The 12,486-nt window shown below is 48.4% G+C and overlaps 2 non-coding genes and 1 pseudogene across 2 annotated transcripts; all 3 read left to right on the top strand.

Annotated features, from left to right (window-relative positions):
• Nucleotides 1-11,461: 11,461 nt before the first annotated feature.
• LOC137819781 (5S ribosomal RNA) lies at nucleotides 11,462-11,580 on the top strand (annotated as a pseudogene).
• A 243-nt stretch (nucleotides 11,581-11,823) lies between these two features.
• Nucleotides 11,824-11,942, top strand: LOC137819940 (5S ribosomal RNA). Its single transcript, XR_011082499.1, has one exon. It is a non-coding gene; the product is annotated as a 5S ribosomal RNA (ribosomal RNA).
• Nucleotides 11,943-12,181: 239 nt separating this feature from the next.
• LOC137819942 (5S ribosomal RNA) lies at nucleotides 12,182-12,300 on the top strand. Its single transcript, XR_011082501.1, has one exon. It is a non-coding gene; the product is annotated as a 5S ribosomal RNA (ribosomal RNA).
• The last annotated feature ends 186 nt before the right edge of the window (nucleotides 12,301-12,486 follow it).

The raw sequence follows: 12,486 nt of genomic DNA on the forward strand, positions 1-12,486 counted from the left end.
CAGTGCGACAAAGAAGAAGAAAGTTCAACGAGGAGAGGAGGCAGGCGATTAGAGATGAAACACAGAAACTCCTTGCTGCAGGCCACATCAGGGAAGTCCAGTACCCTGAATGGCTGGCGAATGTCGTGCTGGTGAAGAAGAGTAACGGGAAATGGCGCATGTGCGTCGATTTCACCGACCTGAACAAAGCTTGTCCAAAGGATTCGTACCCTTTACCAAGCATAGACGCCCTGGTAGATAGTGCTGCAGGGTGTAAGTTGCTGAGTTTCCTGGATGCCTTCTCGGGGTATAACCAGATCAAGATGCATCCCATGGATGAAGAGAAGACAGCCTTCATGACGGAGAGGTCGTGCTACTGCTATAAGGTGATGTCGTTTGGGCTGAAGAACGCGGGGGCCACGTACCAGAGGCTGATGGATCGAGTGCTTGCACCGATGCTGGGAAGGAATGTGCAAGCGTATGTCGATGACATGGTCGTGACCTCGCCGGAAAAGAGCAAGCACGTTGCGGACTTGGAAGAATTGTTCACGACGATCGCCAAGTTCAGATTAAAGCTTAATCCAGAGAAATGCATTTTCGGCGTGGAGGCTGGAAAGTTTTTGGGTTTCCTCTTGATTGAAAGAGGCATAGAGGCCAACCCCGACAAGTGTGCCACCATCTTGGCGATGAGGAGCCCAGCTACGGTGAAAGAGGTCCAGCAGCTAACAGGACGGATGGCAGCCCTGTCTCGCTTCGTGTCAGCTAGCGGAGAGAATGGCCATCCCTATTTTCAGTGCTTGAGGCGCAATAACAAGTTTGCCTGGACGAAGGAGTGCGAGGAAACCTTCGTCAAGCTGAAGGAGTATCTGGCGAGCCCGCCGGTTTTATGCAAACCGCTGGCGGGGATCCCTCTCAGGTTGTATTTTGCTGTAACTGAGAGGGCGGTGAGTGCGGTGCTCGCCCAAGACCAAGATCAGGCACAAAAGCCTATTTATTTTGTTAGTAAGGTGTTGCAGGGCCCCGAAACGAGATATCAGGCCCTGGAGAAGGCTGCGCTGGCTGTGGTGTTTTCGGCGAGGAGGTTGCGCCACTATTTCCATAGCTTCACCATACTGGTGATGACTGACCTGCCCATGCAGAAGGTCTTGAAGAAGCCTGACGTTGCAGGAAGGATGGTGAAATGGGCAGTAGAATTGTCAGAGTTTGATATCAAATATGAGCCTCGAGGCCCGATCAAGGGGCAAATCTTTGCGGATTTCGTGGTCGAGCTCTCGTCTGAGGCAATACGAGTTGAAGGGGACGACTTCCGTTGGGTGCTCTCGGTGGATGGATCGTCGAACCAGCAGGGTAGCGGTGCTGGAGTCATTTTAGAGGGGCCCAATGGCGTGCTGATCGAGCAATCTTTGAGATTTGCCTTCAAAGCCAGTAACAATCAAGCAGAGTATGAGGCGCTGATCGCCGGAATTTTGCTGGCCAAGGAGATGGGAGCTAGGGTGCTGATGGCTAAGAATGAATCGCTGCTAGTCACAGGGCAAGTAACAGGCGAGTTCCAGGCTAAAGATCCACAAATGGCGGCCTATCTGGAATATGTGCAGGAGTTGAAGAGTTCCTTTGCCTCCTTTGAAGTAGTGCATGTGCCCAGAGAGCAGAATGCCCGAGCTGACTTGCTAGCTAAGCTCGCCAGTTCAGGCAAGCGGGGTAGGCAGAGGACGGTGATTCAAGAAACTCTGAAGACGCCAAGAGCATTTGTGGCAGATCACCTGGTCCTTCAGATAAGCAAGTCGACGGAGAAAGCAGCAAGAAGCCATAAGTCCCTGACGCAAGAAACTCTGAGATCGCCGAGAATCAGAGCATGTCGGGGAGAGAAGGTGAACGTGATGCAGGTCTGCGCTACCCATGAGCCAGACACTTGGATAACACAGTACAAGCGGTGCCTGGCAGATGGCCTTCTCCCACTGGATCCGACTGAGGCTAGGAAGGTAAAGAAGAATTCTAGCAAGTACACCCTGATTGATGGCGATCTGTACAGGTTTGGGTTCACTCACCCGCTCCTGGAATGTATACATGGCGAGAAGTGCACGAGAATCATGGCGGAGCTCCACGAAGGTATATGCGGAAGCCACGTCGGGGGTTGAGCTCTGGCCGTAAGGACTCTCCGTGCAGGCTACTACTGGCCAACGATGAGAGAAGACTGCAAGAAGTATGCGCAGTGTTGCAAACAGTGCCAACAGCACGCCGATTGGCACAAGGCGCCTCCCGAGGAGTTGAAGTCGATTTACAGCCCTTGGCCGTTTCATACGTGGGGAATCGACATCCTGGGACCTTTCCCGCTGGCGATCAGGCAGATGAAGTACTTGGTGGTGGCAATTGAATATTTCACCAAGTGGATCGAAGCAGAACCAGTGGCCCAGATCACCGCACACAAGATCGAAGGTTTCGTGTGGAAGAACATCGTGTGCCGGTTTGGAGTGCCTAAGCGCCTGGTGTCGGACAATGGGACTCAGTTTGCAAGTCACTTGTTGAAGAAGCTTTGCGAAGGGGTGGGAATTCAACAAGTGTTTGCATCCGTCGAGCACCCGCAGACGAATGGCTAGGTGGAGTCAGCCAATCGGGTGTTGCTGAGAGGATTGAAGAGGAGGCTCGAGAAAGCCAAGGGAAGCTGGGCTGAGGAGGTACCCCGTATAGTCTGGGCGTACCACACCACCGAACAGTCAGGAACCCATGAGACCCCGTTCAGCTTGGTCTATGGGTGTGATGCAATGATTCCAGTAGAGATCCAGGAAAGTTCGCCGAGATTCCAGAACTTCGTAGAGGAAGACTCGAATGAAGAGAGAAGGCTGAACCTGGATCTGCTGGATGAGGTCAGGGAAGAGGCGAGACTGAAAGCTGAGGCGGTGAAGAGAAGGATTGAACGAAGGTACAACTCGAAGGTGATGCCAAGGCAGTTCAGAGAAGGCGACCTGGTGATGAGGAAAGCCCACCAGTACGAGATGGAGAATAAGCTGTCGCCTAAGTGGACGGGACCGTTCAGAATAACCGAGGCGCTCGGGAACGGCGCCTACCGCTTAGAGACGCTGGAAGGAGGGGCGATTCCTCGCACCTGGAACGCCACGCACCTGAAGTTGTACTATAGTTAAGAGCTTTGTAAGTAAAGACAAACACAAAAGTTATATTACAATGTCTCTGATAAAACAGTTTGAAGGGGGCACTCTTTTTTCCCTAAGGAGGGTTTTTAATGAGGCCACCCAATAAAAGAAGAGTTTTCGAAGTATAAGGCGTTTTCAGATTGCATGCTTGCTGTTTTCCAAAAAGTTTTGAAGAAAGACCTTGTCACTTATACGTGATTTAAGGCAAGAAAAGATATATTGCATGCTTTCTAAAAAAGTTTTTAAGTCCTCATCGTTTCTCGGCGATCGGAGGCATCAGCTAAAGTTTTTAAGTCCTCATCGTTTTTCGGCGATTGGAGGCATCAGTTAAACTTTTTAAGTCCTCATCGTCTTTCGGCGACCGGAGGCACCAGTTAAAAGACCTCAACGCCCTCGCGCGTCCTGAGGCAAGTTAAAGACCTCCTCGTCGCTGAGCGAGCGCAGGCAAGGAAGAGCGAAAAGTCCTCAGTGTTTCTGGGGACGAGAAGATGTAACCCCTGGGGCAATGTAGAGGCACCAGTAAAAGTCCTCAGTGTTTCTGGGGGCGAGAAGATGTAACCCCTGGGGCAATGTAGAGGCACCAGTAAAAGTCCTCAGTGTTTCTGGGGGCGAGAAGATGTAACCCCTGGGGCAATGTAGAGGCACCAGTGAAAAGTCCTCAGTGTTTCTGGGGGGGAGGAGATGTAACCCCTGGGGCAATGTAGAGGCACGATTTAAAGACCTTCTCGCCTATGAGCGAGTTCAGGCGAGTTAAAGACCTTCTCGCCTATGAGCGAGTTCAGGCGAGTTAAAGACCTTCTCGCCTATGAGCGAGTTCAGGCAAGATAAAATCCTTCTCGTTTCGAACGAGTTCAGGTATGGTGTAGAGGGTGGAAGAAGTTCTGAGGGTGGCTAAGGTAGGTTCGAAGAGAACGCCTAGCCACCCGGTCTCTTACTCTGAAGCACAAGGAGGTGGAGAAGGATCCGAAAGGCGCCTCTACCCCCAGATGAAAGAGCAATGGCCAAGTTGTGAAGGCAGGAAGAAGCTGGTGTTGCCAAGAGTCTCAGGCGACCAGGAAACGTTCAAGCAATGGCAAGAAGTCAAAGACCCGTTTTGATGAAGCAGATCGGGTGTAGCGACGTTATAAAGCCAGGGGTTGAGTTAAAGTCCATTGCTTGAAGTATCATTTTACGCTAAGGTTCATTGCCTTAAGTTTACGAGTTGATAAATGTGATTATTATTCGAAGTTGAGATGGTTCGAAACAGCTAAGTACAAGATCGTGCCTACAGGATTACTAAGTTATTTCTTTGAAGTAAATCACGCAGGGAAAGTTAAAGGTAGACGAAGAGGTTACAATAAGAAATGCAAAAGTAATTTCATTAAGTAAAGTATCAGCTCAAAAATACGTGTACAAGAAAGTACGAGTTTATTACATAATTATATACAAGGGAAAGGCACGAAGGTAGCAGATGGAGAGGATCGATTAGTCTTCAGCGGGAACCACTTTCCCATCCACTACCTCGTTATCAAGAGACACCATGCTGAGGTCCAGGTCGGGGAACAAGCAGGCAAATTGTTCCCGCGCAGCTTCGAATCCAGCAGCCAGAATTTGAGCAGAGTTCAGCTTGAGTTCTTCAATCTGCTTCTGAAGTTCCTCAATCCGTTTCTCGAGATCTTCAGTTTGTTCTTTCAGCTCCTTATTCTGCTGCTCCAGCTCTTCAACTTGCTTCTTGAGTTGTTCATTGGTTTCTTGAGCCTGGAGAAGGTCTTCAGCAACCTTCTTGGATTCTGCTTGCGCTTGTCCCAATTCGGCAGCGAGCTCCCCTTTTTCCTTGTTGGCTTCAGCGAGCTCAGCCATGGCGTCATCCCTCGCCTTTTCCACCTTTCCAAGGAGGGTCTCTCGGTCGGCTGACCTTTGCTCCAATTTCTTCACCTTGGCGGCGTCAGTTTTTATGAGACCCTCCAGGTCAGCCACCTTGACGCGATAAGGCACAATCTTGCTCTCCAGTTCAATCTTTTCTTGAGCCAGTTGCTGCACCTTATGGCGGAGATCAGTGGCCTCCTTGCGCGCCAATCTGAGCTCAGTGCTCATTGCGTCTTCTACTCGGGAGTGTTCAATCTCCGCGAGTGTCAAGTTAAAGGACAACTTCTCCACCTCAACCTTCATGGTACTGTTCTCTGTTTTGAGGTTGAAGAGGTCGTCCTGGAGCTTCCTGGTGGAGCTCTGCACCGCCCTAGTTATGATGGCGGGAATGTCTTCTGCTATCGTCTTCAGCTTAGCAGATAAAGGCTCCCACATCCTCGTGACCTCGAGAGGGAGGTATGCTGCTTGGAGAGGCGCTGGTGGGGCCTGTTGTTGGTTTCCGTCGCCACCCTCTTTAGTTGGTTCTTCAGTGGGTGCTTCTGCTTGTGGTGGCGACGTCGGGGACTCGGTGATCAGAATCGGAGAGGTGTGGGCAACCTCATCCCCGATTGGAGCGACATCTGCAGCTGAGGCGTTAGAAGGAGGACCCCCTCCAGCTGATACATGTGGCGTGGAGGCGCTTAGGGGGTCCTCCAGGAAATTGTCTTCGGTGGCCTCAACCGCGGGTGGCGCAGTTGCCAATGGAATGGCTTGGACTGGGGAAGCGGGAGCTGGTGGAGATGGCATTGTTGGAGGTGGAGCAGGCGTGGATGGCGGTGTTGAGGTTGGAAGAGGGGGCGGGGCAGGTGGTGAAGAAGGTGCCACCCCTCTTCCTCTTTGTAACGAGGCCATCTTCGGTGACCTCGTCATCTTCTTCCTCCTCCTCGTGGACTACTTGGGGAGCTTTCCTCTTGGGCCTCTTGAGGACAAGTTTCTTTCGTTGAGTGGCGGGTTGGACGTCGGAGGGAGCTGGGCCCTTAGGTGGCGATCGGCCCTGAGTGGCGGCGATCTCCACCACGGAGTTTGGCACTGTTTGAGAGCCCGTCGCCAACCCGTGGGTTCGGGCGAGCGCCCTCAATTCAGCGAGCATACCCCTGCCCAACATGTTATCTGCATAGAACGAAAATGCATGGGTTAGCTCAGAGAGAAAATAAGTGCATAAGGCAGTATGCAGCAAAGCAGATGATCGGTGCAGAAAAATATAAACCAAAGTCTTGCGCATAACGCACAAGACGCTCAGAAACAGTTGACAAAAGCAGTATCGAAACAAAGGCTTAAGTGTTCTAACCTATTCGAATTTCGAGTTGGTCCTCGTAGAATTCGAAGCAGATCAAGGTGGTGGTGAGGAAAGTGATGTTGGCATCCGCCACCCTTTTCCAAAAGAGGCAGAGATCTTTGTCCAACGCTCCCATGCTGTCAGGACTTCTGGGTCTCCTGAAGCAGCTCTTGGACTCTTTTTTCCCCTTGTCCACCCAGTACAAGGGGAAGCCGTCGTGTAGGGAGGCGTCTTTATCGTTAGGGCGCACTTGGACGAATTTCCCTTTCCAGTCTTTATAGGACTGCTGGAAGATGGAGAAGATCGACCTCCCAGCAATCCCATTCAAGCTAACCCACAGGCGGTCTCCTGGGTGCTTGGCTTCGAAAAGAAACAGAAATACATCTACGGATGCGGGCAACCCCAGATGGTCGCACATCACTTGGAACGCTCGCACAAACGCCCAGCTGTTGGGATGGAGCTGGGCGGCGGCGATGTTGAGCTCTGTAAGGAGCTCCCTTTCGAAACGGGTGAAAGGGAACTTGAGCTTCACCTTCTTGAATAAGGTTGTGTAGACGAAGTAGAAGGGCCCGTCAGCGCTCACCTTATCGTCGGCACAAACGGGCAGATCGGAGGGGCAAGGTAGCACTATCATCTTCTCATTGTGCTCCTTATGAAATGTTTGGTGAGGCTCATCCCCCTTAGTCAATCGCAAGACTGCTCCAGCAGTGTTCACGGAAGACGTTTCCCTCAGCAGGGTCGAGTTGGCCCAGGGGTACAGGGTTTTGAAGTCTGGTGGGGGAACGGAGGCTCCTCCGGTGATGGGTGGAGTCGCCTGGGCCAGGTTAGGGCAGGAAGACGCAGGCCTCTCAGCCTGGGAAGATGAAGCGCCACGAACTCGTGGTGGGTCGTGTGCTTGTGAAGAGGGGTTTCGTGATGAAGGAGGAGGATTCGGGGTGATCTTTGTGCGAGTCATTGTTGCAGCTGCAAAGGAAGAAGAAAAGGAAAAATGGTCAGGGGTCACAGAGGCTGACTCGATCATGGAAAGAAGGTGAGAAACGAACGATCGTAGGTTCGTTGCGATGATTGACGAAGCCCTAAGTTACGTAGAAGGAGAAATGGAAAAAGCAACCCACAACGTATGCACCAGATAGTTTCAGGATGATGCGAATCGGTTAAAATGCAAGAAAAACCAGCAGAAGAAGGAAAGTAGGTACCTTTTGATGATCAGGAAGACGATGAAGGATGATGGTGATTCAGAATGTTGGAGAGCGCTGAGAGTTTTTCTTGCAGGAGGAAGTTAGAGCGTTTGTGAATACGAAGAAAAGTGATGGAACAGTGTGGAGTGAAAATGGGTTTAAGAGTTTTTTCGAAATGGGTTTGGGAAGCGCAAACGGTAACTGAAGGTAACCGTTGATGAAGCCACGTGTCGAGTGATGGGCGAGGGGTTTGGTGGAGCGTCAGAGAAGCAGAAGGTACAACCGCTTGGAATTCTGCGTCAGTGCCACGTAGACCGGTGTTGACGTGACTCTTCTAGTCTTTTCGCTGGACAAGTCTTCGCTTAAGACTGGGGGGCTTGTGTACCGCCCTGGTAGTCGGAAGTGATGACGTGGCATCCAGCTACAGTATAGGCGTGCTGGCAAGGCGCCAGGTTGGTAGAAGGGAAAGAGGTCGGGGGGCTTGTGTAGTCGCCAGTTATTAAGTTGGCGTGCTCCGACCTCCAGCATACCAGGCGATCGCCCAGCTTAAGATGAAGTCGCCAGATTGTAAATTCAGGCGACTGAGTGATAGGAGATCGCCAGAACAAGCACATCGCCAGAGATGAAGGTGGTGCAGATTATGAAGGCGGCCGGCGAGACCACAGGGTAGGTGTACGAGAGCACCCTAACTCGCCAATTCCAGTAGAGATCGCGCTCCCAAGTTAGCTATGTACTGGGCAGTACCATGCATAGGTAACTTAGCAAAACGAGAGTAGAAGCAGCGCCCAAGTCAAGGAGGCTCCAGATGATGGCACGTGTACAGTTGGATGCGAGCCACGTGTCTAAGTCTGTAACTGCCAGGAGAGAGAAAGTGACCAGGTATATAAGAGTTCTCAACGAACTTTCTGAGGTACGCACATTCAGATTATACTCTTTACGCTTGCAAGTTCTAGAGCACACTGTGAGAGAGAATTTGCACGGTTCCTGTTCTCTTAGTATTTGGTGATTCGGTCACTGACTTGGGCGTTGGAGTGCGATCGGCCGCAGCGGCGCCGCTTTGTTCCTTTGCAGGTTCTTGAGGTGGATCTCGAAAAAGAACGGAGGTTTGAAGCGGTGCGCACGTCGATCCTTTGACGAGGCAGTTTCCAGCGTTCCGGTCAACAGGCAGGATCAGCTCCCATCTTGGCCCTTCCTAATTTCACTAAGACATTTGAGATTGAGTGTGATGCTTCAAGCATAGGTATTGGGGCTGTTCTCCTTCAAGAGGGCCACCCCATAGCCTATTTTAGTGAGAAATTGAAGGGAAGTCATCTCAACTATTCCACCTATGATAAGGAATTATATGCACTTGTTAGGGCTTTGTTTACTTGGCAACACTATCTTTTTCCCAAAGAGTTTGTGATACATAGTGATCATGAATCTCTTAAATATTTGAAAAGCCAAAACAAACTTAACAAGAGGCATGCTAAGTGGGTGGAATTCATTGAGCAATTTCCTTATGTGATCAAACACAAGCAAGGCAAAATAAATATTGTGGCGGATGCTCTTTCTAGAAGATACACCTTGCTAAATCTTTTAACCTCTCAATATCTTGGTTTTGATCACATTAAGGAACTTTATCATGATGACCTTGATTTTTCTCCCATCTATCAAGAGTGTCTTAAAGGAGGACACAAAGACTTTTTTATTCAAGATGGCTTTCTTTTTAAAGGAAAACGTCTTTGTGTTCCCCAAAGCTCTATTAGATTATCTCTTGTTAGAGAAGCTCATGAGGGGGGTTTAATGGGACATTTTGGGGTTGCTAAAACTTTGGATGTGTTGCATGAACATTTCTTTTGGCCACATATGCATAAACATGTTCATAGTTTGTGTGATAAATGCATAGCTTGCCGCAAAGCTAAGTCTAAAATGCATCCCCATGGTCTTTATACTCCTCTTCCTATCCCTTCAATGCCTTGGGTAGATATATCTATGGATTTCATCTTAGGCTTACCCAAGACATCAAAGGGAAAGGACTCCATTTTTGTGGTAGTGGATCGTTTTTCAAAGATGGCTCACTTTATTCCTTGCCACAAAGTGGATGATGCATGCCACATTGCAAACCTCTTCTTTCAAGAAGTGGTTCGCTTGCATGGGATTCCTAGGTCTATAGTGTCCGATAGAGATCCTAAGTTCTTGAGTCACTTTTGGAAGACCTTGTGGGGCAAGCTTGGAACTAAGCTTTTATTTTCTACCACTTGCCACCCACAAACTGATGGTCAAACCGAGGTGGTGAATAGAACTTTGGGACAACTATTGAGATGCTTTATTTCGGGGAATCCTAGAGTGTGGGAGAATTTACTACCCCATGTTGAGTTTGCATATAACCGAGTAGTAAATTCTACCACCTCCCATTCTCCTTTTGAGGTGGTCTATGGGTTTAATCCCCTAACACCTCTTGATCTTCTTCCTATTCCCCTTCTTGGAGATGTCTTGTGCAAAGATGGGGATGAAAAGGCTTTTTTTGTGAAAACTTTGCATAAAGACATCAAGAAGAGAATTGAGAAGAAGGTTGGCAAGTATGCTGAACTTGCCAATAAAATGAGAAAAGCATTGTTGTTTGATGAGGGCGATTGGGTTTGGCTTCACTTGAGGAAGGATCGTTTTCCTACTCAAAGGAAGTCCAAACTAATGCCTCGAGGGGATGGACCTTTCCAAGTCCTCAAGAGGATTAATGACAATGCTTATGAGTTAGATATGCCTGATACATTCTTAGGTAGTCATACTTTTAATGTCAGCGATCTAACTCCCTTTTCTGTAGGTCTCCAGAATTCGTGGTCGAATTCTCTCCAACTCGGGGAGTATGATGGAGATCAAGCTCAAGAGGACATGGAGGCCAATCAACAAGATCAAGAAGAGGTGGAGGCACAAATAGAGGACGCCCATGGAGGTCAAAGTCCACCTCAAAGGATTACAAGAAGCATGTTCAAAGCTTTGGGAGCTAGAGGACATTTATTTTCTCTTTTTGTAATTTCTTTAGTTGAAGGTGCTTAGAGGGAAACATTAGAAACCTCTTTTGTTTTAGCATCTTTTAGGCTTTAGTTAGGAGCTTTAGGAGGGGGGTGTATTAGTAGATAGGTGTAGGTGTAGTTTTTGGGAGGTGTCATAGTAGAAAAAGGTCACACCTCCCATGTGACTTGTTTTTGGTGGGAATTTCAAATGAGTTTATTTGAAATTTCCCACCTATTTTTTCAGCACCTTAGGCTATAAATAGAGGTGCTTCCTTTGTAAAATTCATATTGGAATTAATCTAAGAAAACTCTACTCAAATTTTGAGTGAACTTTGGAGAGCTTTTGGAGCCTTCTTCTCTAGTCTTATCTTGATGGATCATTGGAGTCCTCAAGTGGCGGCATCACTCTGATCTAGGAGCATTCCACACTTCTAGTGGCGAGATCATCCAACATTCTTCCATCTTCATGAGCATTCTCTTCTCCTTCCTTTCTTCTCTTTCAATTGTTCATGTTGTCTTGTGTTCTTGAGTTGTTTGGTTCGGTTTTTCTGTTTTTCCAGCACCTATATTCTGTTCTTGTCTTTTAATTTCACTTTTGTTCGGTTCATATGTTTGCTTATTCAATTCTGTTCGGTTCTTTCAATTTTACCTCTCTTTGATGATTCAATTTGACAATATGTGGAGCATCCAAATGAGTTTGGGATTTGGTACTAGTTTTTGGTGAGTTCTTGCCTTAGAACAATGATCCAACTCTAAGAAAAGTGCCTCTATAATGTCCAGCTCAAGGTGATTCCTAAGAATGTCAAGAATCATTCTCTATATGGCTAGTGGAATCACATCACTAATGCACCAGATCCCATCAGAACTCTGCAGTCAAGCGTGCTTGGGCGAGAGTAAAAACGATCGTGAAATAGTGTTGTGTAGCGAGTTTCGCGTTCGAGGTCCAACCATTTTGAAACTGAAGCCCACCTGCAAACCCATATAGGTATTGATCGCGCAACGCCTGGCAGGTGCGATCATACGAGCACTAATGCACCAGATCCCATCAGAACTCCACAGTCAAGCGTTCTTGGGCGAGAGTAGTACTAGGATGGGAGACCTCCTGGGAAGTCCTCGTGTTGCACTTCTTTTTGTATTTCTTTTTTGTGTTCTGTTTTTCTTCCTCTTCCTGGCCTAGACAGTCAAACCATGAGTTCACCTTTTTTGTATTTTTTTTTTTTTTGCAGACCTCTAAATAAAAATATTAAAGTACCTACAAAAACGATCCTGAAATAGTGTTGTGTAGCGAGTTTTCGCGTTCGAGGTCCAACCATTTTGAAACTGAAGCCCACCTGCAAACCCATATAGGTATTGATCACGCTACGCTTGACAGGTGCGATCATACCAACACTAATGCACCGGATCCCATCAGAACTTTGCAGTCAAGCGTGCTTGGGCGAGAGTAGTACTAGGATGGGTGACCTCCTGGGAAGTCCTCGTGTTGCACTTCTTTTTGTATTTCTTTTTTGTCTTCTATTTTTCTTCCTCTTCCTGGCCTAGACAGTCAAACCATGAGTTCACCTTTTTTGTGCTTTTTTTTTGCTGACCTCTAAATAAAAATCTTAAAGTACCTACAAAAACGATCGTGAAATAGTGTTGTGTAGCGAGTTTTCGCGTTCGAGGTCCAACCATTTTGAAACTGAAGCCCACCTACAAACCCATATAGGTATTGATCACGCTACGCTTGACAGGTGCGATCATACCAACACTAATGCACCGGATCCCATCAGAACTTTGCAGTCAAGCGTGCTTGGGCGAGAGTAGTACTAGGATGGGTGACCTCCTGGGAAGTCCTCGTGTTGCACTTCTTTTTGTATTTCTTTTTTGTGTTCTGTTTTTGATCCGATCGGTCATCGGTAGTCGATGACGTCAGCAGCAGATAACCACGTGGACCACACGCAGGGTGACACGTGGATCAGGTGGCAGAGTAATCATGGAGGAGATCCCCCGGTATGGAGATCGGTGGTCAGTAACCGAGTGGCCACCGACAGATC

The sequence above is a fragment of the Phaseolus vulgaris genome, chromosome 10 (genome assembly GCF_051622355.1).
Source record: "Phaseolus vulgaris cultivar YP4 chromosome 10, ASM5162235v1, whole genome shotgun sequence".
In the NCBI taxonomy this organism is placed as follows: Eukaryota; Viridiplantae; Streptophyta; class Magnoliopsida; order Fabales; family Fabaceae; genus Phaseolus; species Phaseolus vulgaris.